The 26581-nt window shown below is 39.1% G+C and overlaps 7 non-coding genes across 7 annotated transcripts; all 7 read left to right on the top strand.

The window, feature by feature from the left end:
• Positions 1 to 1324: 1324 nt before the first annotated feature.
• On the top strand, positions 1325 to 1443 carry LOC142347676 (5S ribosomal RNA). The gene has a single exon (XR_012760657.1). It is a non-coding gene; the product is annotated as a 5S ribosomal RNA (ribosomal RNA).
• A 1513-nt stretch (positions 1444 to 2956) lies between these two features.
• Positions 2957 to 3075, top strand: LOC142347675 (5S ribosomal RNA). Its single transcript, XR_012760656.1, has one exon. It is a non-coding gene; the product is annotated as a 5S ribosomal RNA (ribosomal RNA).
• Positions 3076 to 10150: 7075 nt separating this feature from the next.
• LOC142347673 (5S ribosomal RNA) lies at positions 10151 to 10269 on the top strand. The gene has a single exon (XR_012760654.1). It is a non-coding gene; the product is annotated as a 5S ribosomal RNA (ribosomal RNA).
• A 1513-nt stretch (positions 10270 to 11782) lies between these two features.
• On the top strand, positions 11783 to 11901 carry LOC142347672 (5S ribosomal RNA). The gene has a single exon (XR_012760653.1). It is a non-coding gene; the product is annotated as a 5S ribosomal RNA (ribosomal RNA).
• A 5098-nt stretch (positions 11902 to 16999) lies between these two features.
• Positions 17000 to 17118, top strand: LOC142347671 (5S ribosomal RNA). Its single transcript, XR_012760652.1, has one exon. It is a non-coding gene; the product is annotated as a 5S ribosomal RNA (ribosomal RNA).
• Positions 17119 to 18818: 1700 nt separating this feature from the next.
• On the top strand, positions 18819 to 18937 carry LOC142347670 (5S ribosomal RNA). Its single transcript, XR_012760651.1, has one exon. It is a non-coding gene; the product is annotated as a 5S ribosomal RNA (ribosomal RNA).
• Positions 18938 to 20450: 1513 nt separating this feature from the next.
• Positions 20451 to 20569, top strand: LOC142347669 (5S ribosomal RNA). Its single transcript, XR_012760650.1, has one exon. It is a non-coding gene; the product is annotated as a 5S ribosomal RNA (ribosomal RNA).
• Positions 20570 to 26581: the final 6012 nt, after the last annotated feature.

Below are 26581 nucleotides of genomic sequence, written 5' to 3'. Positions count from 1 at the left end.
TTTTCTTTTGAGTATTCAAACCTCATAGAATACTATTATTCGATATTTACACATTTTAGAGCCTCAAAAAGCCTCGGTGATCGAAAAAGTTAAGCCTCATCGAGCGCGGATGCTTTTTGGGAAATTGGTGAAAACTTGTCCAAAATGGTTCGCTGTGCCAGATTTTTTTGTTTTAGCCCCAACTATGGCTCAAGTGGAGCATGCCCACAAAAAATGAGCCATTTCGGACTAAAATTGACGATTTGGTGGCCAAAACAAAGTTCGGTGATCGAAAAAGTTAAGCCTCATCGAGCGCGGATACTTTTTTGGAAATTGGTGAAAACTTGTCCAAAATGGTTCCCTGTGCCAGATTTTTTTGTTTTAGCCCCAACTATGGCTCAAGTGGAGCATGCCCACAAAAAATGAGCCATTTCGGACAAAAATTGACGATTTGGTGGCCAAAACAAAGTTCGGTGATCGAAAAAGTTAAGCCTCATCGAGCGCGGATACTTTTTTGGAAATTGGTGAAAACTTGTCCAAAATGGTTCGCTGTGCCAGATTTTTTTGTTTTAGCCCCAACTATGGCTCAAGTGGAGCATGCCCACAAAAAATGAGCCATTTCGGACTAAAATTGACGATTTGGTGGCCAAAACAAAGTTCGGTGATCGAAAAAGTTAAGCCTCATCGAGCGCGGATACTTTTTGTAAATGACAATTTCAGCAATAACCATTGCTCCAAACACACCCCATATACTTGTAAAGGCCATTCTAATAGTTCCCCTGCTTGCGTTTACTGTATATTTGATATTTGGAACTGTCTCGGAAACATCAATAATAATTGTAAAATTTCCCTTTATTAATCTAACTTTTAAGTTAGTGCAAATCGCTGAGTTCCATTCTTTAGGCTGCACTCCGCTAACGCAGAGTGCATTCAAATAAAACTTATCAAAAAGAGTTGATACTTACCTATTTAATACGTTTATCACAACAATTAGGCTAAAAGCAATTGAGCTATGATTTTCCCAAGTACCCGCCTAAACCCACTGAAGTCATGCCTCCGGTTCAATGTCCGGTCGAACAGGTTCCTCGGACCCAATTCATCTCTCCCTTGTTTTGGGGCCGTTCCACTGTATTGTGGATGGTTGGAAGCAAAAAGTTTGTGCGTTGGTCATAATACACTGTATGGCTACGAATTGCATAAATTATAACACAAACGTGGCTAAAATTGCATGTATTAAGTGACTATTTTGCAAACCGCAAGGCGGCGAGTTAAAGTGATCCTGTGTATGAATATAGGACTACAATACAATACTGTTGTATATAAATTCGCTCCCACTTACGCAAATGCCTACGACCATACCATGTTGAATGCACCGGTTCTCGTCCGATCACCGAAGTTAAGCAACATTGGGCCTGGTTAGTACTTGGATGGGTGACCGCTTGGGAACACCAGGTGTTGTAGGCTTTTTCTTTTGAGTATTCAAACCTCATAGAATACTTTTATTCAATATTTACACATTTTAGAGCCTCAAAAAGCCTCGGTGATCGAAAAAGTTAAGCCTCATCGAGCGCGGATACTTTTTTGGAAATTGGTGAAAACTTGTCCAAAATGGTTCGCTGTGCCAGATTTTTTTGTTTTAGCCCCAACTATGGCTCCAGTGGAGCATGCCCACAAAAAATGAGCCATTTCGGACTAAAATTGACGATTTGGTGGCCAAAACAAAGTTCGGTGATCGAAAAAGTTAAGCCTCATCGAGCGCGGATACTTTTTTGGAAATTGGTGAAAACTTGTCCAAAGTGGTTCGCTGTGCCAGATTTTTTTGTTTTAGCCCCAACTATGGCTCCAGTGGAGCATGCCCATAAAAAATGAGCCATTTCGGACTAAAATTGACAATTTGGTGGCCAAAACAAATTTCGGTGATCGAAAAAGTTAAGCCTCATCGAGCGCGGATACTTTTTTGGAAATTGGTGAAAACTTGTCCAAAATGGTTCGCTGTGCCAGATTTTTTTGTTTTAGCCCCAACTATGGCTCAAGTGGAGCATGCCCACAAAAAATGAGCCATTTCGGACTAAAATTGACGATTTGGTGGCCAAAACAAAGTTCGGTGATCGAAAAAGTTAAGCCTCATCGAGCGCGGATACCTTTTTTGGAAATTGGTGAAAACTTGTCCAAAATGGTTCGCTGTGCCAGAATTTTTTATTTTAGCCCCAACTATGGCTCAAGTGGAGCATGCCCATAAAAAATGAGCCATTTCGGACTAAAATTGACGATTTGGTGGCCAAAACAAAGTTCGGTGATCGAAAAAGTTAAGCCTCATCGAGCGCGGATACTTTTTGTAAATGACAATTTCAGCAATAACCATTGCTCCAAACACACCCCATATACTTGTAAAGGCCATTCTAACAGTTCCCCTGCTTGCGTTTACTGTATATTTGATATTTGGAACTGTCTCGGAAACATCAATAATAATTGTAAAATTTCCCTTTATTAATCTAACTTATAAGTTAGTGCAAATCGCTGAGTTCCATTCTTTAGGCTGCACTCCGCTAACGCAGAGTGCATTCAAATAAAACTTATCAAATAGAGTTGATACTTACCTATTTAATAAGTTTATCAGAACAATTAGGCTAAAAGCAATTGAGCTATGATTTTCCCAAGTACCCGCCTAAACCCACTGAAGTCATGCCTCCGGTTCAATGTCCGGTCGAACAGGTTCCTCGGACCCAATTCATCTCTCCCTTGTTTTGGGGCCGTTCCACTGTATTGTGGATGGTTGGAAGCAAAAAGTTTGTGCGTTGGTCATAATACACTGTATGGCTACGAATTGCATAAATTATAACACAAACGTGGCTAAAATTGCATGTATTAAGTGACTATTTTGCAAACCGCAAGGCGGCGAGTTAAAGTGATCCTGTATATGAATATAGGACTACAATACAATACTGTTGTATATAAATTCGCTCCCACTTACGCAAATGCCTACGACCATACCATGTTGAATGCACCGGTTCTCGTCCGATCACCGAAGTTAAGCAACATTGGGCCTGGTTAGTACTTGGATGGGTGACCGCTTGGGAACACCAGGTGTTGTAGGCTTTTTCTTTTGAGTATTCAAACCTCATAGAATACTTTTATTCGATATTTACACATTTTAGAGCCTCAAAAGCCTCGGTGATCGAAAAAGTTAAGCCTCATCGAGCGCGGATACTTTTTTGGAAATTGGTGAAAACTTGTCCAAAATGGTTCGCTGTGCCAGATTTTTTTGTTTTAGCCCCAACTATGGCTCCAGTGGAGCATGCCCACAAAAAATGAGCCATTTCGGACTAAAATTGACGATTTAGTGGCCAAAACAAAGTTCGGTGATCGAAAAAGTTAAGCCTCATCGAGCGCGGATACTTTTTTGGAAATTGGTGAAATCTTGTCCAAAATGGTTCGCTGTGCCAGATTTTTTTGTTTTAGCCCCAACTATGGCTCAAGTGGAGCATGCCCACAAAAAATGAGCCATTTCGGACTAAAATTGACGATTTGGTGGCCAAAACAATGTTCGGTGATCGAAAAAGTTAAGCCTCATCGAGCGCGGATACTTTTTTGGAAATTGGTGAAAACTTGTCCAAAATGGTTCGCTGTGCCAGTTTTTTTTGTTTTAGCCCCAACTATGGCTCAAGTGGAGCATGCCCACAAAAAATGAGCCATTTCGGACTAAAATTGACGATTTGGTGGCCAAAACAAAGTTCGGTGATCGAAAAAGTTAAGCCTCATCGAGCGCGGATACTTTTTTGGAAATTGGTGAAAACTTGTCCAAAATGGTTCGCTGTGCCAGATTTTTTTGTTTTAGCCCCAACTATGGCTCAAGTGGAGCATGCCCACAAAAAATGAGCCATTTCGGACTAAAATTGACGATTTGGTGGCCGAAACAAAGTTCGGTGATCGAAAAAGTTAAGCCTCATCGAGCGCGGATACTTTTTTGGAAATTGGTAAAAACTTGTCCAAAATGGTTCGCTGTGCCAGATTTTTTTGTTTTAGCCCCAACTATGGCTCAAGTGGAGCATGCCCACAAAAAATGAGCCATTTCGCACTAAAATTGACGATTTGGTGGCCAAAACAAAGTTCGGTGATCGAAAAAGTTAAGCCTCATCGAGCGCGGATACTTTTTTGGAAATTGGTGAAAACTTGTCCAAAATGGTTCGCTGTGCAGAATTTTTTTGTTTTAGCCCCAACTATGGCTCAAGTGGAGCATGCCCAACAAAAAATGAGCCATTTCGGACTAAAATTGACGATTTGGTGGCCAAAACAAAGTTCGGTGATCGAAAAAGTTAAGCCTCATCGAGCGCGGATACTTTTTTGGAAATTGGTGAAAACTTGTCCAAAATGGTTCGCTGTGCCAGATTTTTTTGTTTTAGCCCCAACTATGGCTCAAGTGGAGCATGCCCACAAAAAATGAGCCATTTCGGACTAAAATTGACGATTTGGTGGCCAAAACAAAGTTCGGTGATCGAAAAAGTTAAGGCTCATCGAGCGCGGATACTTTTTGTAAATGACAATTTCAGCAATAACCATTGCTCCAAACACACCCCATATACTTGTAAAGGCCATTCTAATAGTTCCCCTGCTTGCGTTTACTGTATATTTGATATTTGGAACTGTCTCGGAAACATCAATACTAATTGTAAAATTTCCCTTTATTAATCTAACTTTTAAGTTAGTGCAAATCGCTGAGTTCCATTCTTTAGGCTGCACTCCGCTAACGCAGAGTGCATTCAAATAAAACTTATCAAATAGAGTTGATACTTACCTATTTAATAAGTTTATCACAACAATTAGGCTTTTAAATAATAAATTCAGATGCTATTATTTACAGTTGTTATTTACAATGATGTTGAAATAATTCAGCAGGTTTCATTGATGAATCGTTACAGTTGGTAATTACAAGGAAAATCTATCAGATTTCATTGTTGAAGCTTTACAAATTAAGTACAAAATTCAAATAGTTTTTTGTTTGTTCAGGGGTTTCTTGCCAGGATCCATTTAGGACACTTGCCGTAAATCTAAGAGTTTCAACTTTCATATTTACAAAGACGTCGCGCCAACTATTCAGCCTTAGGGTACTTCTCGCTCCAGATAATTGTTCGCATTTGAGAATTAAATGTTCCGATGTTTCAAACTCTTTTTCGCAATAGCTGCAAATTGGTGACTCTGAAAAATTTTTCATCCATCTAATCTGTTTGTCAACAAGACAATTGAAGGCAAGGCGATATAAAAGATTTTGTTGATGTGGCAAAAGTTTTTAAAATTTCCAGATATTTTTGCTAAAGAGAGTTAATTCTTTCGTTGAACAATTGTACTTTATGACGGATTTGTTTAAGCGGTCCTCGATAAAACTTGTTGGAAAAACTTGAGCAATGATATACCAGTAAATCTCACTTGTTCTTAAGGCTTTGTCAAGTCTCAGGGAAGTTTCGATATTGTTCTTAAACAGAAGGATACTGTTGTCAGTTTGAGAGACTTTGAGCTTTAAAGATTTTAACAAAATTGTTAAGTCATTTGGAAAGGAAACATCGTTCTCGTTTGATGAGTTAATTTCGTCTATCAGTTTTGCTGAGATTATTTTTGATGTAATATGTGGAAGAGAGATACCGCCACAGCAACAGATTGGTAAAGAACTTCACTTCTAATTTCCATTTTGTCACCAGTTTTTAGTAGATTGTTGATGAGTTTTTGAACATTCGTCAGAATATTTACTGTTGTGTCCGTGTGTCTTGAATAATACAGGAACTTTGGAAGGATAAAAGTTTCAATGATTTGTCTCTTGGCTTTTAAAATTTTCGATCGAGAAATGAAGCGCATGTAAATGGCAATTTGTGTTTTGATGAGATCAAGTAAGTTTGTTGATGATTTATCAGTAAAGAATTTAATGCCCAGGTTTTTTGTTACACGTACAGTTTTATAGCAAGCTATGTCTCTCGTTGACAGGATCTCACTCTTTTTGACGTTGATTTCTAGTTGAGTGCAATCGCAAAAATCTTTGACAGTGTCAAATAGTCCTTCAATCGATGATATGCGTATTGAGCAAGTAATGTCGTCTGCATAAGCCACTGTTTTTGAGCTGGTGAATCCTTTAATATGTGGTGAGTTGTCTATACAGCAAAGCAAGGGCTCAACAGCAAGTATGAAAAGTAAAGCTGAAAGGGGACAACCTTGCCTAACTCCGCGTTGTAGTACAATTGTTTTGGAAAGGTAGCCATTGATTTCAATAATTGCTTTCGTTTCATTGTAAACTGTTCTGATGGCAGATTTTGTGTATTGGTCAATGCCAATTTTATCGAGAAGGGCGAAGATGTAATCTCTGTCTACTTTGTCAAAAGCTTTTGAAAAATCCAGATTCACAAGGCATTTGCTGTTATTTAGTTGCTTATGGGCTTTTCGAACTTTATTTAATGCTATATGGATTTGTCTTTTGCTCAAGTATGCATGCTGATGTTGGCCTATTATGTCTTCAAGATCTATTATGATTCTGGCAGATAGAATGTGTGATAGAATTTTGAGGTCAGTGTTCAGCAAGCTTATAGGTCTAAATTCATCAACAGTTCTCGGATTATCAGTTTTAGGCAGAAGTTTTAAGATTGCAATATTTTGGCTTTCAGGGACTTTTTCAGTTCGAACAATATTGTTGAAAGCGCTTTGTAGCAATGGGGCCATTTCTCTCTTAAAAATCTTGTAAAAGTTTGAGGTTATTCCATCCGAACCCGGTGAGCTCTTTGCATTGAGTTTGTTAATTGCTTTCAATACTTCATCTATGGTGATTTCATTTACATCATTTGTTGCTTCGTTTTTGCGCTCGTTCAAATGGTCAAGAAAAATCTCAAAAGAGCCTTTTTTCTTGCTTTTGTAAAGCTGTGAAAAATGGTTTTCAAAGACTTTGATGATTTCTTCCTGATTTGTTGTAACACTTGCACCAACCCTAAGTGAAGTAATATTGTTCGTGTTGTTTTTTTGCTTTGCCCAAGTTTTCAAGTCTTTCGCGTTTCCAAGTTCGCATGATTGGGTCAATTTCTTGAAGTGGATGAACTGATCTTTTTGTTTGTTGTTGTCATACGCATTTATTTTCGAGACTGTATCATTATATCGTTTTAAAATTTTTTCATTGGAGTCATGATTTTGCATTTGTTCTCTCAGCCTTTTCTCTTCGGCCAGGATGTTTTTCATTTGCGAGCTTAAGATTTTTGATTTATTAATAGCTAAGGCTTGGCAGACATCACGTATGTGGCACTTCAGCTCTTCATAACTTTCATGTGTCAAACAGTTCATTGCAAATGCTTCTATTTCTGTTTTGATGTACTCTTTGTTTGGAAATAAAATAGCATCGTTCATTTTCCAAAAGCTTTGGCCTCGTTCTTTTTCTTCGCTTTTGTTGCTTAGTTCTAACAGCATGTGATCTGAGAAATTGCTGCGATGTTCTTTCATTTCGCTGTACTGGGTTTGGTTTGTAAAAAAATAGTCTATTCGTGAAAAAGACGATGTTCTTTTGTCATAGTGTGTGAAATCAAGTACGTCCAGTTCTACCGCTGCATCAAATAGTAGAGCATGCTCTGTAACCGTTTGGAGCTTTACAAATTGCTTAACTCTATCGTCTACGCTTCGAAGAGCAGTTGATGTGTTTCGCGAATCATGACTGAAAGCATTAAAATCCCCTGCTAAAACAATAGATCGTTCCGTGTTGAGTTTCGAGAGATTTGAGCTTAATTGCTTCAACTTTTCACAATAGAAGCTTGTATTCAGGTATACATTGAATACAGTTAGATTGAGTTCCGAATTAATTCCAGAGTGATCTCGTGATTGCAGTATTTGATTATCAGTTTTTAGTTCTTCACTCCAAACTGTAACTAAACCTCCACTGCAGTTTATTGCAGGCACTAAATGATAGCGTAATTTGTATTGCTCAAGAACTGTTTCGTGTGAACGAGATAGAGCTGGAATTTTCGATTCTTGGATACACAAAATGAATAAAGTTCCGCTAGCTAATTTGTAGCATTTTTCGATTATTGCGAAGAATTTTTTCGGGCTCTTAAGGCCACATGAATTCAAACAGAAAACTTTGTGCTCAATCATTTTTGTTTTGTTCGAACTGATTTTTCTTCTTAATCCACTGATCGTTCAAGAAGTGTTTTGCGATTTGCGCGTTTTGTTGTTTTTGTGTTTCACTAAGTGGCCTTTTGGCGCCTGGTCTGTACTGTTTGAGAACAGCACTATTATCAAGCTCTAAAGATTGAAACTTCTCTGTATTAAGATAGGCGGAATCATTACATTCAGCGTTTTGTATGTTGGTTGAGGTTTTGTCAGCGTTTTCTGTTTCTTGTTCTATGACTGTAGCATTTTCTGTTGTGCCACTACAAATTTCTTCTGTATAAGTTTCTTCCACTTCCTCTTCATCTATGGTCAAGTTGCAAGAGGAGGTGTCACTGATTGTTTCAGTTTCGGGAACTTTATGAAAATTTGTTGGTTTCTGCTTTTCAGCACGATTATTCTTTGTTTCTTTGTTTATGTTTTGCACATTTTTGATTCTTTGTAGCTGGTTTTGCCATAAGTAGCACCAATCTTTATGGTGTCCCCGATACTTTAGTTTGCTTTCTTCACAGTAACTGCAGTTATGTAAGGAGGGAGCATGGAACTTGATCTCTAAGCTGTTCCATTCTTTGAATTCTGCGATCCGATTTTCATATGACCAAGTTTTTAATCTTTCCTCTTCAGTTGCGTTTTTCACTGTCACACTCAGTGTTGCATAACCATTGAAGATGAGATCGCCTCCTATGTTGTCTTTCATTCGAATAATTGCGGGGCTATGTTCTATTCCCTCTGGAAGATCTATTAATTTCAGGGCTTCAGTGTCTGTGCAAACATAAGGGAGATTACTGAATTTGATATTGTATCTTCTAGGATAGAATGATTTTTCTGTGTTGAGGAAATGTTTGCCCATAGGAAAAACGGTTTTGCCTAGTAAATTTAGGCCTCTGGATCTAATCGAATGGTATTGCTTTTTGACAGTTGGTGGTGAAACAACAGTCAGCGAATGAAGTCTTTTGTCTCTTATGTATGCGAATGTTTTGCTGATTGTTATTTGATTTCGTGCTTCTTGCGGGAATTCGTGCAGAATTGATTTAGCACACTGAAGATAGGCGTTGTTCAAAGAATCTGTGTTTGAAATAATTGATTTCGTAAAAGGAGGAATAATTTGCATGATCTGGAATTCGCTTGAGTTGGTTTCTTTCGACAAGCCTTTTTGAGTGATTGAAGAATACATATTTTGGTTTTCGCTGGGAGTAGGCGTAATCAACGAGGGGATAGTGTTCTCCCCCATAGGGGAAAACTTAATTGTTTGAAGACGAAGACTTATGAAAAGTAGATTGTGACAAACGAAAGGTTTCTCAAATAAAAATTAGTGTTTTGGAAAACTCAGAAGTTAACTTAATAAGAACTCTAAGCGCTCTACAGTAAATGAGAGAGCAACTTAAAAAGAGGAACTTAAAAAGCTAAAGCTAAGGAGGAAAGGGATTTAAAAGAAATTTTGAAGAGTAAAATTAGGAGAAAAAGGTAAAAGGAAAAGCCAGGGTTTTAAATCTTAGTGAAAAGGCAGCTTTTAGTGAAAAATCTCTTTTTATAAAAGACTCACTCCCAAAGGACGTTCCTGCACAAAGTGGAGTACTTGCTTTCGCTTTCCTATCACACTTTGCGGTAATAATCCGAGAGTGACATTATCAACATTTTAATCACAACAATTAGACTAAAAGTGGAGTACTTGCTTTCGCTTTCCTGTCACAACAATTAGGCTAAAAGCAATTGAGCTATGATTTTCCCAAGTACCCGCCTAAACCCACTGAAGTCATGCCTCCGGTTCAATGTCCGGTCGAACAGGTTCCTTGGACCCAAATCATCTCTCCCTTGTTTTGGGGCCGTTCCACTGTATTGTGGATGGTTGGAAGCAAAAAGTTTGTGCGTTGGTCATAATACACTGTATGGCTACGAATTGCATAAATTATAACACAAACGTGGCTAAAATTGCATGTATTAAGTGACTATTTTGCAAACCGCAAGGCGGCGAGTTAAAGTGATCCTGTATATGAATATAGGACTACAATACAATACTGTTGTATATAAATTCGCTCCCACTTACGCAAATGCCTACGACCATACCATGTTGAATGCACCGGTTCTCGTCCGATCACCGAAGTTAAGCAACATTGGGCCTGGTTAGTACTTGGATGGGTGACCGCTTGGGAACACCAGGTGTTGTAGGCTTTTTCTTTTGAGTATTCAAACCTCATAGAATACTTTTATTCGATATTTACACATTTTAGAGCCTCAAAAAGCCTCGGTGATCGAAAAAGTTAAGCCTCATCGAGCGCGGATACTTTTTTGGAAATTGGTGAAAACTTGTCCAAAATGGTTCGCTGTGCCAGATTTTTTTGTTTTGGCCCCAACAATGGCTCAAGTGGAGCATGCCCATAAAAAATGAGCCATTTCGGACTAAAATTGACGATTTGGTGGCCAAAACAAAGTTCGGTGATCGAAAAAGTTAAGCCTCATCGAGCACGGATACTTTTTTGGAAATTGGTGAAAACTTATCCAAAATGGTTCGCTGTGCCAGATTTTTTTGTTTTAGCCCCAACTATGGCTCAAGTGGAGCATGCCCACAAAAAATGAGCCATTTCGGACTAAAATTGACGATTTGGTGGCCAAAACAAAGTTCGGTGATCGAAAAAGTTAAGCCTCATCGAGCGCGGATACTTTTTTGGAAATTGGTGAAAACTTGTCCAAAATGGTTCGCTGTGCCAGATTTTTTTTTGTTTTAGCCCCAACTATGGCTCAAGTGGAGCATGCCCACAAAAAATGAGCCATTTCGGACTAAAATTGACGATTTGGTGGCCAAAACAAAGTTCGGTGATCGAAAAAGTTAAGCCTCATCGAGCGCGGATACTTTTTTGGAAATTGGTGAAAACTTGTCCAAAATGGTTCGCTGTGCCAGATTTTTTTGTTTTAGCCCCAACTATGGCTCAAGTGAGCATGCCCACAAAAAATGAGCCATTTCGGACTAAAATTGACGATTTGGTGGCAAAAACAAAGTTCGGTGATCGAAAAAGTTAAGCCTCATCGAGCGCGGATACTTTTTGTAAATGACGATTTCAGCAATAACCATTGCTCCAAACACACCCCATATACTTGTAAAGGCCATTCTAATAGTTCCCCTGCTTGCGTTTACTGTATATTTGATATTTGGAACTGTCTCGGAAACATCAATAATAATTGTAAAATTTCCCTTTATTAATCTAACTTATAAGTTAGTGCAAATCGCTGAGTTCCATTCTTTAGGCTGCACTCCGCTAACGCAGAGTGCATTCAAATAAAACTTATCAAATAGAGTTGATACTTACCTATTCAATAGGTTTATCACAACAATTAGGCTAAAAGCAATTGAGCTATGATTTTCCCAAGTACCCGCCTAAACCCACTGAAGTCATGCCTCCGGTTCAATGTCCGGTCGAACAGGTTCCTCGGACCCAATTCATCTCTCCCTTGTTTTGGGGCCGTTCCACTGTATTGTGGATGGTTGGAAGCAAAAAGTTTGTGCGTTGGTCATAATACACTGTATGGCTACGAATTGCATAAATTATAACACAAACGTGGCTAAAATTGCATGTATTAAGTGACTATTTTGCAAACCGCAAGGCGGCGAGTTAAAGTGATCCTGTATATGAATATAGGACTACAATACAATACTGTTGTATATAAATTCGCTCCCACTTACGCAAATGCCTACGACCATACCATGTTGAATGCACCGGTTCTCGTCCGATCACCGAAGTTAAGCAACATTGGGCCTGGTTAGTACTTGGATGGGTGACCGCTTGGGAACACCAGGTGTTGTAGGCTTTTTCTTTTGAGTATTCAAACCTCATAGAATACTTTTATTCGATATTTACACATTTTAGAGCCTCAAAAAGCCTCGGTGATCGAAAAAGTTAAGCCTCATCGAGCGCGGGTACTTTTTTGGAAATTGGTGAAAACTTGTCCAAAATGGTTCGCTGTGCCAGATTTTTTTGTTTTGGCCCCAACTATGGCTCAAGTGGAGCATGCCCACAAAAAATGAGCCATTTCGGACTAAAATTGACGATTTGGTGGCCAAAACAAAGTTCGGTGATCGAAAAAGTTAAGCCTCATCGAGCGCGGATACTTTTTTGGAAATTGGTGAAAACTTTTCCAAAATGGTTCGCTGTGCCAGATTTTTTTGTTTTAGCCCCAACTATGGCTCAAGTGGAGCATGCCCACAAAAAATGAGCCATTTCGGACTAAAATTGACGATTTGGTGGCCAAAACAAAGTTCGGTGATCGAAAAAGTTAAGCCTCATCGAGCGCGGATACTTTTTTGGAAATTGGTGAAAACTTGTCCAAAATGGTTCGCTGTGCCAGATTTTTTTTTGTTTTAGCCCCAACTATGGCTCAAGTGGAGCATGCCCACAAAAAATGAGCCATTTCGGACTAAAATTGACGATTTGGTGGCCAAAACAAAGTTCGGTGATCGAAAAAGTTAAGCCTCATCGAGCGCGGATACTTTTTTGGAAATTGGTGAAAACTTGTCCAAAATGGTTCGCTGTGCCAGATTTTTTTGTTTTAGCCCCAACTATGGCTCAAGTGGAGCATGCCCACAAAAAATGAGCCATTTCGGACTAAAATTGACGATTTGGTGGTCAAAACAAAGTTCGGTGATCGAAAAAGTTAAGCCTCATCGAGCGCGGATACTTTTTTGGAAATTGGTGAAAACTTGTCCAAAATGGTTCGCTGTGCCAGATTTTTTTTTGTTTTAGCCCCAACTATGGCTCAAGTGGAGCATGCCCACAAAAAATGAGCCATTTCGGACTAAAATTGACGATTTGGTGGCCAAAACAAAGTTCGGTGATCGAAAAAGTTAAGCCTCATCGAGCGCGGATACTTTTTTGGAAATTGGTGAAAACTTGTCCAAAATGGTTCGCTGTGCCAGATTTTTTTGTTTTATCCCCAATTATGGCTAAAGTGGAGCATGCCAACAAAAAATGGGCCATTTCGGACCAAAATTGACGATTTGGTGGCCAAAACCAGGTTCGGTGATCGAAAAAGTTAAGCCTCATCGAGCGCGGATACTTTTTTGGAAATTGGTGAAAACTTGTCCAAAATGGTTCGCTGTGCCAGATTTTTTTGTTTTAGCCCCAACTATGGCTCAAGTGGAGCATGCCCACAAAAAATGAGCCATTTCGGACTAAAATTGACGATTTGGTGGCCAAAACAAAGTTCGGTGATCGAAAAAGTTAAGCCTCATCGAGCGCGGATACTTTTTTGGAAATTGGTGAAAACTTGTCCAAAATGGTTCGCTGTGCCAGATTTTTTTTTGTTTTAGCCCCAACTATGGCTCAAGTGGAGCATGCCCACAAAAAATGAGCCATTTCGGACTAAAATTGACGATTTGGTGGCCAAAACAAAGTTCGGTGATCGAAAAAGTTAAGCCTCATCGAGCGCGGATACTTTTTTGGAAATTGGTGAAAACTTGTCCAAAATGGTTCGCTGTGCCAGATTTTTTTGTTTTAGCCCCAACTATGGCTCAAGTGGAGCATGACCACAAAAAATGAGCCATTTCGGACTAAAATTGACGATTTGGTGGCCAAAACAAAGTTCGGTGATCGAAAAAGTTAAGCCTCATCGAGCGCGGATACTTTTTTGGAAATTGGTGAAAACTTGTCCAAAATGGTTCGCTGTGCCAGATTTTTTTTTGTTTTAGCCCCAACTATGGCTCAAGTGGAGCATGCCCACAAAAAATGAGCCATTTCGGACTAAAATTGACGATTTGGTGGCCAAAACAAAGTTCGGTGATCGAAAAAGTTAAGCCTCATCGAGCGCGGATACTTTTTTGGAAATTGGTGAAAACTTGTCCAAAATGGTTCGCTGTGCCAGATTTTTTTGTTTTATCCCCAATTATGGCTAAAGTGGAGCATGCCAACAAAAAATGGGCCATTTCGGACCAAATTTGACGATTTGGTGGCCAAAACAAAGTTCGGTGATCGAAAAAGTTAAGCCTCATCGAGCGCGGATACTTTTTTGGAAATTGGTGAAAACTTGTCCAAAATGGTTCGCTGTGCCAGATTTTTTTGTTTTAGCCCCAACTATGGCTCAAGTGGAGCATGCCCACAAAAAATGAGCCATTTCGGACTAAAATTGACGATTTGGTGGCCAAAACAAAGTTCGGTGATCGAAAAAGTTAAGCCTCATCGAGCGCGGATACTTTTTTGGAAATTGGTGAAAACTTGTCCAAAATGGTTAGCTGTGCCAGATTTTTTTGTTTTAGCCCCAACTATGGCTAAAGTGGAGCATGCCAACAAAAAATGGGCCATTTCGGACCAAAATTGACGATTTGGTGGCCAAAACCAGGTTCGGTGATCGAAAAAGTTAAGCCTCATCGAGCGCGGATACTTTTTTGGAAATTGGTGAAAACTTGTCCAAAATGGTTCGCTGTGCCAGATTTTTTTGTTTTAGCCCCAACTATGGCTCAAGTGGAGCATGCCCACAAAAAATGAGCCATTTCGGACTAAAATTGACGATTTGGTGGCCAAAACAAAGTTCGGTGATCGAAAAAGTTAAGCCTCATCGAGCGCGGATACTTTTTTGGAAATTGGTGAAAACTTGTCCAAAATGGTTCGCTGTGCCAGATTTTTTTGTTTTAGCCCCAACTATGGCTAAAGTGGAGCATGCCAACAAAAAATGGGCCATTTCGGACCAAAATTGACGATTTGGTGGCCAAAACCAGGTTCGGTGATCGAAAAAGTTAAGCCTCATCGAGCGCGGATACTTTTTTGGAAATTGGTGAAAACTTGTCCAAAATGGTTCGCTGTGCCAGATTTTTTTGTTTTAGCCCCAACTATGGCTCAAGTGGAGCATGCCCACAAAAAATGAGCCATTTCGGACTAAAATTGACGATTTGGTGGCCAAAACAAAGTTCGGTGATCGAAAAAGTTAAGCCTCATCGAGCGCGGATACTTTTTTGGAAATTGGTGAAAACTTGTCCAAAATGGTTCGCTGTGCCAGATTTTTTTTTGTTTTAGCCCCAACTATGGCTCAAGTGGAGCATGCCCACAAAAAATGAGCCATTTCGGACTAAAATTGACGATTTGGTGGCCAAAACAAAGTTCGGTGATCGAAAAAGTTAAGCCTCATCGAGCGCGGATACTTTTTTGGAAATTGGTGAAAACTTGTCCAAAATGGTTCGCTGTGCCAGATTTTTTTGTTTTAGCCCCAACTATGGCTCAAGTGGAGCATGACCACAAAAAATGAGCCATTTCGGACTAAAATTGACGATTTGGTGGCCAAAACAAAGTTCGGTGATCGAAAAAGTTAAGCCTCATCGAGCGCGGATACTTTTTTGGAAATTGGTGAAAACTTGTCCAAAATGGTTCGCTGTGCCAGATTTTTTTTTGTTTTAGCCCCAACTATGGCTCAAGTGGAGCATGCCCACAAAAAATGAGCCATTTCGGACTAAAATTGACGATTTGGTGGCCAAAACAAAGTTCGGTGATCGAAAAAGTTAAGCCTCATCGAGCGCGGATACTTTTTTGGAAATTGGTGAAAACTTGTCCAAAATGGTTCGCTGTGCCAGATTTTTTTGTTTTATCCCCAATTATGCCTAAAGTGGAGCATGCCAACAAAAAATGGGCCATTTCGGACCAAATTTGACGATTTGGTGGCCAAAACAAAGTTCGGTGATCGAAAAAGTTAAGCCTCATCGAGCGCGGATACTTTTTTGGAAATTGGTGAAAACTTGTCCAAAATGGTTCGCTGTGCCAGATTTTTTTGTTTTAGCCCCAACTATGGCTCAAGTGGAGCATGCCCACAAAAAATGAGCCATTTCGGACTAAAATTGACGATTTGGTGGCCAAAACAAAGTTCGGTGATCGAAAAAGTTAAGCCTCATCGAGCGCGGATACTTTTTTGGAAATTGGTGAAAACTTGTCCAAAATGGTTCGCTGTGCCAGATTTTTTTTTGTTTTAGCCCCAACTATGGCTCAAGTGGAGCATGCCCACAAAAAATGAGCCATTTCGGACTAAAATTGACGATTTGGTGGCCAAAACAAAGTTCGGTGATCGAAAAAGTTAAGCCTCATCGAGCGCGGATACTTTTTTGGAAATTGGTGAAAACTTGTCCAAAATGGTTCGCTGTGCCAGATTTTTTTGTTTTAGCCCCAACTATGGCTCAAGTGGAGCACGACCACAAAAAATGAGCCATTTCGGACTAAAATTGACGATTTGGTGGCCAAAACAAAGTTCGGTGATCGAAAAAGTTAAGCCTCATCGAGCGCGGATACTTTTTGTAAATGACAATTTCAGCAATAACCATTGCTCCAAACACACCCCATATACTTGTAAAGGCCATTCTAATAGTTCCCCTGCTTGCGTTTACTGTATATTTGATATTTGGAACTGTCTCGGAAACATCAATAATAATTGTAAAATTTCCCTTTATTAATCTAACTTATAAGTTAGTGCAAATCGCTGAGTTCCATTCTTTAGGCTGCACTCCGCTAACGCAGAGTGCATTCAAATAAAACTTATCAAATAGAGTTGATACTTACCTATTCAATAAGTTTATCACAACAATTAGGCTAAAAGCAATTGAGCTATGATTTTCCCAAGTACCCGCCTAAACCCACTGAAGTCATGCCTCCGGTTCAATGTCCGGTCGAACAGGTTCCTCGGACCCAATTCATCTCTCCCTTGTTTTGGGGCCGTTCCACTGTATTGTGGATGGTTGGAAGCAAAAAGTTTGTGCGTTGGTCATAATACACTGTATGGCTACGAATTGCATAAATTATAACACAAACGTGGCTAAAATTGCATGTATTAAGTGACTATTTTGCAAACCGCAAGGCGGCGAGTTAAAGTGATCCTGTATATGAATATAAGACTACAACACAATACTGTTGTATATAAATTCGCTCCCACTTACGCAAATGCCTACGACCATACCATGTTGAATGCACCGGTTCTCGTCCGATCACCGAAGTTAAGCAACATTGGGCCTGGTTAGTACTTGGATGGGTGACCGCTTGGGAACACCAGGTGTTGTAGGCTTTTTCTTTTGAGTATTCAAACCTCATAGAATACTTTTATTCGATATTTACACATTTTAGAGCCTCAAAAAGCCTCGGTGATCGAAAAAGTTAAGCCTCATCGAGCGCGGATACTTTTTTGGAAATTGGTGAAAACTTGTCCAAAATGGTTCGCTGTGCCAGATTTTTTTGTTTTGGCCCCAACTATGGCTCAAGTGGAGCATGCCCACAAAAAATGAGCCATTTCGGACTAAAATTGACGATTTGGTGGCCAAAACAAAGTTCGGTGATCGAAAAAGTTAAGCCTCATCGAGCGCGGATACTTTTTTGGAAATTGGTGAAAACTTGTCCAAAATGGTTCGCTGTGCCAGATTTTTTTGTTTTAGCCCCAACTATGGCTCAAGTGGAGCATGCCCACAAAAAATGAGCCATTTCGGACTAAAATTGACGATTTGGTGGCCAAAACAAAGTTCGGTGATCGAAAAAGTTAAGCCTCATCGAGCGCGGATACTTTTTTGGAAATTGGTGAAAACTTGTCCAAAATGGTTCGCTGTGCCAGATTTTTTTGTTTTAGCCCCAACTATGGCTCAAGTGGAGCATGCCCACAAAAAATGAGCCATTTCGGACTAAAATTGACGATTTGGTGGCCAAAACAAAGTTCGGTGATCGAAAAAGTTAAGCCTCATCGAGCGCGGATACTTTTTTGGAAATTGGTGAAAACTTGTCCAAAATGGTTCGGTGTGCCAGATTTTTTTTGTTTTAGCCCCAACTATGGCTCAAGTGGAGCATGCCCACAAAAATGAGCCATTTCGGACTAAAATTGACGATTTGGTGGCCAAAACAAAGTTCGGTGATCGAAAAAGTTAAGCCTCATCGAGCGCGGATACTTTTTTGGAAATTGGTGAAAACTTGTCCAAAATGGTTCGCTGTGCCAGATTTTTTTGTTTTAGCCCCAATTATGGGTCAAGTGGAGCATGACCACAAAAAATGAGCCATTTCGGACTAAAATTGACGATTTGGTGGCCAAAACAAAGTTCGGTGATCGAAAAAGTTAAGCCTCATCGAGCGCGGATACTTTTTGTAAATGACAATTTCAGCAATAACCATTGCTCCAAACACACCCCATATACTTGTAAAGGCCATTCTAATAGTTCCCCTGCTTGCGTTTACTGTATATTTGATATTTGGAACTGTCTCGGAAACATCAATAATAATTGTAAAATTTCACTTTATTAATCTAACTTATAAGTTAGTGCAAATCGCTGAGTTCCATTCTTTAGGCTGCACTCCGCTAACGCAGAGTGCATTCAAATAAAACTTATCAAATAGAGTTGATACTTACCTATTCAATAAGTTTATCACAACAATTAGGCTAAAAGCAATTGAGCTATGATTTTCCCAAGTACCCGCCTAAACCCACTGAAGTCATGCCTCCGGTTCAATGTCCGGTCGAACAGGTTCCTCGGACCCAATTCATCTCTCCCTTGTTTTGGGGCCGTTCCACTGTATTGTGGATGGTTGGAAGCAAAAAGTTTGTGCGTTGGTCATAATACACTGTATGGCTACGAATTGCATAAATTATAACACAAACGTGGCTAAAATTGCATGTATTAAGTGACTATTTTGCAAACCGCAAGGCGGCGAGTTAAAGTGATCCTGTATATGAATATAGGACTACAATACAATACTGTTGTATATAAATTCGCTCCCACTTACGCAAATGCCTACGACCATACCATGTTGAATGCACCGGTTCTCGTCCGATCACCGAAGTTAAGCAACATTGGGCCTGGTTAGTACTTGGATGGGTGACCGCTTGGGAACACCAGGTGTTGTAGGCTTTTTCTTCTGAGTATTCAAACCTCATAGAATACTTTTATTCGATATTTACACATTTTAGAGCCTCAAAAAGCCTCGGTGATCGAAAAAGTTAAGCCTCATCGAGCGCGGATACTTTTTTGGAAATTGGTGAAAACTTGTCCAAAATGGTTCGCTGTGCCAGATTTTTTTGTTTTGGCCCCAACTATGGCTCAAGTGGAGCATGCCCACAAAAAATGAGCCATTTCGGACTAAAATTGACGATTTGGTGGCCAAAACAAAGTTCGGTGATCGAAAAAGTTAAGCCTCATCGAGCGCGGATACTTTTTTGGAAATTGGTGAAAACTTGTCCAAAATGGTTCGCTGTGCCAGATTTTTTTGTTTTAGCCCCAACTATGGCTCAAGTGGAGCATGCCCACAAAAAATGAGCCTTTTCGGACTAAAATTGACGATTTGGTGGCCAAAACAAAGTTCGGTGATCGAAAAAGTTAAGCCTCATCGAGCGCGGATACTTTTTTGGAAATTGGTGAAAACTTGTCCAAAATGGTTCGCTGTGCCAGATTTTTTTTGTTTTAGCCCCAACTATGGCTCAAGTGGAGCATGCCCACAAAAAATGAGCCATTTCGGACTAAAATTGACGATTTGGTGGCCAAAACAAAGTTCGGTGATCGAAAAAGTTAAGCCTCATCGAGCGCGGATACTTTTTTGGAAATTGGTGAAAACTTGTCCAAAATGGTTTGCTGTGCCAGATTTTTTTGTTTTAGCCCCAATTATGGCTCAAGTGGAGCATGCCCACAAAAAATGAGCCATTTCGGACTAAAATTGACGATTTGGTGGCCAAAACAAAGTTCGGTGATCGAAAAAGTTAAGCCTCATCGAGCGCGGATACTTTTTGTAAATGACAATTTCAGCAATAACCATTGCTCCAAACACACCCCATATACTTGTAAAGGCCATTCTAATAGTTCCCCTGCTTGCGTTTACTGTATATTTGATATTTGGAACTGTCTCGGAAACATCAATAATAATTGTAAAATTTCCCTTTATTAATCTAACTTATAAGTTAGTGCAAATCGCTGCGTTCCATTCTTTAGGCTGCACGCCGCTAACGCAGAGTGCATTCAAATAAAACTTATCAAATAGAGTTGATACTTACCTATTTAATAAGTTTATCACAACAATTAGGCTAAAAGCAATTGAGCTATGATTTTCCCAAGTACCCGCCTAAACCCACTGAAGTCATGCCTCCGGTTCAATGTCCGGTCGAACAGGTTCCTCGGACCCAATTCATCTCTCCCTTGTTTTGGTGCCGTTCCACTGTATTGTGGATGGTTGGAAGCAAAAAGTTTGTGCGTTGGTCATAATACACTGTATGGTTACGAATTTCATAAATTATAACACAAACGTGGCTAAAATTGCATGTATTAAGTGACTATTTTGCAAACCGCAAGGCGGCGAGTTAAAATGATCCTGTATATGAATATAGGACTACAATACAATACTGTTGTATATAAATTCGCTCGCACTTACGCAAATGCCTACGACCATACCATGTTGAATGCACCGGTTCTCGTCCGATCACCGAAGTTAAGCAACATTGGGCCTGGTTAGTACTTGGATGGGTGACCGCTTGGGAACACCAGGTGTTGTAGGCTTTTTCTTTTGAGTATTCAAACCTCATAGAATACTTTTATTCGATATTTACACATTTTAGAGCCTCAAAAAGCCTCGGTGATCGAAAAAGTTAAGCCTCATCGAGCGCGGATACTTTTTTGGAAATTGGTGAAAACTTGTCCAAAATGGTTCGCTGTGCCAGATTTTTTTGTTTTGGCCCCAACTATGGCTCAAGTGGAGCATGCCCACAAAAAATGAGCCATTTCGGACAAAAATTGACGATTTGGTGGCCAAAACAATGTTCGGTGATCAAAAAAGTTAAGCCTCATCGAGCGCGGATACTTTTTTGGAAATTGGTGAAAACTTGTCCAAAATGGTTCGCTGTGCCAGATTTTTTTGTTTTAGCCCCAACTATGGCTCAAGTGGAGCATGCCCACAAAAAATGAGCCATTTCGGACTAAAATTGACGATTTGGTGGCCAAAACAAAGTTCGGTGATCGAAAAAGTTAAGCCTCATCGAGCGCGGATACTTTTTTGGAAATTGGTGAAAACTTGTCCAAAATGGTTCGCTGTGCCAGATTTTTTTGTTTTAGCCCCAACTATGGCTCAAGTGGAGCATGCCCACAAAAAATGAGCCATTTCGGACTAAAATTGACGATTTGGTGGCTAAAACAATGTTCGGTGATCGAAAAAGTTAAGCCTCATCGAGCGCGGATACTTTTTTGGAAATTGGTGAAAACTTGTCCAAAATGGTTCGCTGTGCCAGATTTTTTTGTTTTAGCCCCAACTATGGCTCAAGTGGAGCATGCCCACAAAAATGAGCCATTTTGGACTAAAATTGACGATTTGGTGGCCAAAACAAAGTTCGGTGATCGAAAAAGTTAAGCCTCATCGAGCGCGGATACTTTTTTTGGAAATTGGTGAAAACTTGTCCAAAATGGTTCGCTGTGCCAGATTTTTTTGTTTTAGCCCCAACTATGGCTCAAGTGGAGCATGCCCACAAAAAATGAGCCATTTCGGACTAAAATTGACGATTTGGTGGCCAAAACAAAGTTCGGTGATCGAAAAAGTTAAGCCTCATCGAGCGCGGATACTTTTTTGGAAATTGGTGAAAACTTGTCCAAAATGGTTCGCTGTGCCAGATTTTTTTGTTTTAGCCCCAACTATGGCTCAAGTGGAGCATGCCCACAAAAAATGAGCCATTTCGGACTAAAATTGACGATTTGGTGGCCAAAACAAAGTTCGGTGATCGAAAAAAATAAGCCTCATCGAGCGCGGATACTTTTTTGGAAATTGGTGAAAACTTGTCCAAAATGGCTCGCTATGCCAGATTTTTTTGTTTTAGCCCCAACTATGGCTCAAGTGGAGCATGCCCACAAAAATGAGCCATTTCGGACTAAAATTGACGATTTGGTGGCCAAAACAAAGTTCGGTGATCGAAAAAGTTAAGCCTCATCGAGCGCGGATACTTTTTGTAAATGACAATTTCAGCAATAACCATTGCTCCAAACACACCCCATATACTTGTAAAGGCCATTCTAATAGTTCCCCTGCTTGCGTTTACTGTATATTTGATATTTGGAACTGTCTCGGAAACATCAATAATAATTGTAAAATTTCCCTTTATTAATCTAACTTTTAAGTTAGTGCAAATCGCTGAGTTCCATTCTTTAGGCTGCACTCCGCTAACGCAGAGTGCATTCAAATAAAACTTATCAAAAAGAGTTGATACTTACCTATTTAATAAGTTTATCACAACAATTAGGCTTTTAAATAATAAATTCAGATGCTATTATTTACAGTTGTTATTTACAATGATGTTGAAATAATTCAGCAGGTTTCATTGATGAATCGTTACAGTTGGTATTTACAAGGAAAATTTATCAGATTTCATTGTTGAAGCTTTACAAATTAAGTACAAAATTCAAATAGTTTTTTGTTTGTTCAGGGGTTTCTTGCCAGGATCCATTTAGGACACTTGCCGTAAATCTAAGAGTTTCAACTTTCATATTTACAAAGACGTCGCGCCAACTATTCAGCCTTAGGGTACTTCTCGCTCCAGATAATTGTTCGCATTTGAGAATTAAATGTTCCGATGTTTCAAACTCTTTTTCGCAATAGCTGCAAATTGGTGACTCTGAAAAATTTTTCATCCATCTAATCTGTTTGTCAACAAGACAATTGAAGGCAAGGCGATATAAAAGATTTTGTTGTTGTGGCAAAAGTTTGTAAAATTTCCAGATATTTTTGCTAAAGAGAGTTAATTCTTTCGTTGAACAATTGTACTTTATGACGGATTTGTTTAAGCGGTCCTCGATAAAACTTGTTGGAAAAACTTGAGCAATGATATACCAGTAAATCTCACTTGTTCTTAAGGCTTTGTCAAGTCTCAGGGAAGTTTCGATGTTGTTCTTAAACAGAAGGATACTGTTGTCAGTTTGAGAGACTTTGAGCTTTAAAGATTTTAACAAAATTGTTAAGTCATTTGGAAAGGAAACATCGTTCTCGTTTGATGAGTTAATTTCGTCTATCAGTTTTGCTGAGATTATTTTTGATGTAATATGTGGAAGAGAGATACCGCCCACAGCAACAGATTGGTAAAGAACTTCACTTCTAATTTCCATTTTGTCACCAGTTTTTAGTAGATTGTTGATGAGTTTTTGAACATTCGTCAGAATATTTACTGTTGTGTCCGTGTGTCTTGAATAATACAGGAACTTTGGAAGGATAAAAGTTTCAATGATTTGTCTCTTGGCTTTTAAAGTTTTCGATCGAGAAATGAAGCGCATGTAAATGGCAATTTGTGTTTTGATGAGATCAAGTAAGTTTGTTGATGATTTATCAGTAAAGAATTTAATGCCCAGGATTTTTGTTACACGTACAGTTTTATAGAAAGCTATGTCTCTCGTTGACAGGATCTCACTCTTTTTGACGTTGATTTCTAGTTGAGTGCAATCGCAAAAATCTTTGACAGTGTCAAATAGTCCTTCAATCGATGATATGCGTATTGAGCAAGTAATGTCGTCTGCATAAGCCACTGTTTTTGAGCTGGTGAATCCTTTAATATGTGGTGAGTTGTCTATACAGCAAAGCAAGGGCTCAACAGCAAGTATGAAAAGTAAAGCTGAAAGGGGACAACCTTGCCTAACTCCGCGTTGTAGTACAATTGTTTTGGAAAGGTAGCCATTGATTTCAATAATTGCTTTCGTTTCATTGTAAACTGTTCTGATGGCAGATTTTGTGTATTGGTCAATGCCAATTTTATCGAGAAGGGCGAAGATGTAATCTCTGTCTACTTTGTCAAAAGCTTTTGAAAAATCCAGATTCACAAGGCATTTGCTGTTATTTAGTTGCTTATGGGCTTTTCGAACTTTATTTAATGCTATATGGATTTGTCTTTTGTTCAAGTATGCATGCTGATGTTGGCCTATTATGTCTTCAAGATCTATTATGATTCTGGCAGATAGAATGTGTGATAGAATTTTGAGGTCAGTGTTCAGCAAGCTTATAGGTCTAAATTCATCAACAGTTCTCGGATTATCAGTTTTAGGCAGAAGTTTTAAGATTGCAATATTTTGGCTTTCAGGGACTTTTTTAGTTCGAACAATATTGTTGAAAACGCTTTGTAGCAATGGGGCCATTTCTCTCTTAAAAATCTTGTAAAAGTTTGAGGTTATTCCATCCGAACCCGGTGAGCTCTTTGCATTGAGTTTGTTAATTGCTTTCAATACTTCATCTATGGTGATCTCATTTACATCATTTGTTGCTTCGTTTTTGCGCTCGTTCAAATGGTCAAGAAAAATCTCAAAAGAGCCTTTTTTCTTGCTTTTGTAAAGCTGTGAAAAATGGTTTTCAAAGACTTTGATGATTTCTTCCTGATTTGTTGTAACACTTGCACCAACCCTAAGTGAAGTAATATTGTTCGTGTTGTTTTTTTGCTTTGCCCAAGTTTTCAAGTCTTTCGCGTTTCCAAGTTCGCATGATTGGGTCAATTTCTTGAAGTGGATGAACTGATCTTTTTGTTTGTTGTTGTCATACGCATTTATTTTCGAGACTGTATCATTATATCGTTTTAAATTTTTTTCATTGGAGTCATGATTTTGTATTTGTTCTCTCAGCCTTTTCTCTTCGGCCAGGATGTTTTTCATTTGCGAGCTTAAGATTTTTGATTTATTAATAGCTAAGGCTTGGCAGACATCACGTATGTGGCACTTCAGCTCTTCATAACTTTCATGTGTCAAACAGTTCATTCCAAATGCTTCTATTTCTGTTTTGATGTACTCTTTGTTTGGAAATAAAATAGCATCGTTCATTTTCCAAAAGCTTTGGCCTCGTTCTTTTTCTTCGCTTTTGTTGCTTAGTTCTAACAGCATGTGATCTGAGAAATTGCTCCGATGTACTTTCATTTCGCTGTACTGGGTTTGGTTTGTAAAAAAATAGTCTATTCGTGAAAAAGACGATGTTCTTTTGTCATAGTGTGTGAAATCAAGTACGTCCAGTTCTACAGCTGCATCAAATAGTAGAGCATGCTCTGTAACCGTTTGGAGCTTTACAAATCGCTTAACTCTATCGTCTACGCTTCGAAGAGCAGTTGATGTGTTTCGCGAATCATGACTGAAAGCATTAAAATCCCCTGCTAAAACAATAGATCGTTCCGTGTTGAGTTTCGAGAGATTTGAGCTTAATTGCTTCAACTTTTCACAATAGAAGCTTGTATTCAGATATACATTGAATACAGTTAGATTGAGTTCCGTAAAATTAATTCCGGAGTGATTTCGTGATTGCAGTATTTGATTATCAGTTTTTAGTTCTTCACTCCAAACTGTAACTAAACCTCCACTGCAATTTATTGCAGGCACTAGATGATAGCGTAATTTGTATTGCTCGAGAACTGTTTCGTGTGAACGAGATAGAGCTGGAATTTTCGATTCTTGGATACACAAAATGAATAAAGTTCCGCTAGCTAATTTGTAGCATTTTTCGATTATTGCGAAGAATTTTTTCGGGCTCTTAAGGCCACATGAATTCAAACAGAAAACTTTGTGCTCAATCATTTTTGTTTTGTTCGAACTGATTTTTCTTCTTAATCCACTGATCGTTCAAGAAGTGTTTTGCGATTTGCGCGTTTTGTTGTTTTTGTGTTTCACTAAGTGGCCTTTTGGCGCCTGGTCTGTACTGTTTGAGAACAGCACTATTATCAAGCTCTAAAGATTGAAACTTCTCTGTATTAAGATAGGCGGAATCATTACATTCAGCGTTTTGTATGTTGGTTGAGGTTTTGTCAGCGTTTTCTGTTTCTTGTTCTATGACTGTAGCATTTTCTGTTGTGCCACTACGAATTTCTTCTGTATAAGTTTCTTCCACTTCCTCTTCATCTATGGTCAAGTTGCAAGAGGAGGTGTCACTGATTGTTTCAGTTTCGGGAACTTTATGAAAATTTGTTGGTTTCTGCTTTTCAGCACGATTATTCTTTGTTTCTTTGTTTATGTTTTGCACATTTTTGATTCTTTGTAGCTGGTTTTGCCATAAGTAGCACCAATCTTTATGGTGTCCCCGATACTGTAGTTTGCTTTCTTCACAGTAACTGCAGTTATGTAATGAGGGAGCATGGAACTTGATCTCTAAGCTGTTCCATTCTTTGAATTCTGCGATCCGATTTTCATATGACCAAGTTTTTAATCTTTCCTCTTCAGTTGCGTTTTTCACTGTCACACTCAGTGTTGCATAACCATTGAAGATGAGATCGCCTCCTATGTTGTCTTTCATTCGAATAATTGCGGGGCTATGTTCTATTCCCTCTGGAAGATCTATTAGTTTCAGGGCTTCAGTGTCTGTGCAAACATAAGGGAGATTACTGAATTTGATATTGTATCTTCTAGGATAGAATGATTTTTCTGTGTTGAGGAAATGTTTGCCCATAGGAAAAACGGTTTTGCCTAGTAATTTTAGGCCTCTGGATCTAATCGAATGGTATTGCTTTTTGACAGTTGGTGGTGAAACAACAGTCAGCGAATGAAGTCTTTTGTCTCTTATGTATGCGAATGTTTTGCTGA

Source organism: Convolutriloba macropyga, chromosome 9 (assembly GCF_964194025.1).
Source record: "Convolutriloba macropyga chromosome 9, txConMacr16.3, whole genome shotgun sequence".
NCBI lineage: Eukaryota > Metazoa > Xenacoelomorpha > Acoela > Convolutidae > Convolutriloba > Convolutriloba macropyga.
Note: the sequence above shows the minus strand (reverse complement) of the source record. Positions and strands in the feature narration are given on the sequence as shown.